The sequence below is a fragment of the Entelurus aequoreus genome, linkage group LG06 (genome assembly GCF_033978785.1).
Source record: "Entelurus aequoreus isolate RoL-2023_Sb linkage group LG06, RoL_Eaeq_v1.1, whole genome shotgun sequence".
Taxonomy (NCBI): domain Eukaryota; kingdom Metazoa; phylum Chordata; class Actinopteri; order Syngnathiformes; family Syngnathidae; genus Entelurus; species Entelurus aequoreus.
The window spans coordinates 50,576,993-50,578,744 of NC_084736.1; the positions used below are offsets into that span (position 1 = coordinate 50,576,993).

Here is a 1,752-nt window from a genome sequence, read left to right on the forward strand (position 1 = left end):
TATCAATCAATAGATCAATCAATCACAGTTTATTATTAAAGCCCTTAATCACAAATGTCTCAAAGGGCTTCACGAGCCACAACAACTTCCTTGGATCTGATCCCACATCCGGACAAGAAAAAACCCAACCCAATGGGAACAATAGGCCGTTTTCCACAAAGTTAATTTTTGGTTCCTGGGTCTATAGGTTCCTGTAAAAGTGTTTTGTTTGTATTTTCACCGCATTTCACATTTCAAGGTAGTTTACAAATCAGGCTGATGACGTATGGAGGAGTGGTTTACTATATTTCTACACTGATACCATGTAAATAAACAGACAATATTGGGTCGGAGTTTTTTTCCGAAAAAGTGCATGAAATACAAAGTAATAATATAAAAAACTAAATGAATTAAAAAATAAAGTGTACTCAATTGTTCATAAAAAGTCAAGCCAACAGTCAAAAAGTCGTCCTCTCGGTAAATGATGAATTCATGAGGGTCAGGCGATTCCTTTTGGTCCATTTCAGCTGAAAATAACAATATATAAACAATATACATCAGTCTTTATCTCACGCCGACAACACAAACACATCAGCTTCAGCGTTAGGGTGTTAGCATTAGCATTCTGTTCACTCGGGTTGAGGGTAATAACTACACAAATGGAGTATCACTGACTACTTTTACAACATGTATTAAAGTAAATAGTTAATATTTGATGTCATTTACCTTCGTTTCACTTGTGTACCGCTTACTTTTTCCACATTTATCCAACAAAAACAGAGTCCGGCTTCATACTCCTCCGTGAATACGTTTAAAAGAATCTGTCTACTTCTCGTAACAAAATGAAGTTTGTATAAATTAATATACAACAATAAACTGCGTACAGTTTAAAGACTATGGCTGAGTAAAAACTCCAAAGTAGTTCCACTGATCAACGTTCTTCAGCACAAAGATGCCCCACAAAGGTTCCTGCATTTCGAAAGCTCCTTTCGTTCTTGTTTCTCTCTGTTGTCAAGTTTGTCGTAATAGGAATACACAAGAAATAAACAAGTCACCGCGTATATTCCAATGGCGGCGGTGTACAAGCAATCAGGAAGTAGGTAGTTTAGCAGGAGGTCAATATCGAGGTTAGGTCTTTTGAGCAGAGGTGTCACGTCGAGGTTGCATGGTGATGCGTGGATTGTTCTCCCAAGATGCAGACTGAACTCCGGATGCAGTGTGCAGGTAACGAAAATATTTAATGTTCATAAATCAGGCAGGAACAAACAAACAAACACTTGAACAGCGTGACGATTGCACAGGGAATGCCTATAGCACGGGGAGCTAACGGAATAGCTAACTAGGAAACACATAAGGCAAAGCTTAGCTCAGGGATCCAAAGGGTAATCGACGTAAACTGTTGCATGGAAGCAAACAAAAGCACCAGCCCGAGTGTGGCGAAAGGCAGGACTAAATAGCTCTCTGATTAGTGCCCGGGAACAGGTGAGTGTCCCGAACACTAATTAGAGGCAGGTGAAAACAATGAATAGCCGTAGCAACCAAGGAGACACAAAACAGGGGTGCTGAAACAGAACTAAGCCAACAAGTGAAATCAAACATTAAAAAACAAACTATGATCCGGGCAACGGATCATGACAAGAGGATGAATAAATGCTAGAGGAACAGAACCAGAAGAAAGTGATCATTTAAAAATATGTATCACTGATGGTCCGAATATTACAAACCGCTCCTTGATGAGTTTCGCAGGAAGTGGGTCAAGTAAACATGTTTGTT

The 1,752-nt window shown here is 39.4% G+C and overlaps 1 long non-coding RNA gene across 1 annotated transcript; it reads right to left on the reverse strand.

Annotated features, from left to right (window-relative positions):
* Positions 1 to 264: 264 nt before the first annotated feature.
* LOC133651588 (uncharacterized) lies at positions 265 to 1,392 on the reverse strand. The gene is made up of 2 exons (XR_009826448.1): positions 1,035 to 1,392; positions 265 to 506 (listed from the first exon to the last, which is right to left on the reverse strand). It is a non-coding gene; the product is annotated as an uncharacterized LOC133651588 (long non-coding RNA).
* Positions 1,393 to 1,752: the final 360 nt, after the last annotated feature.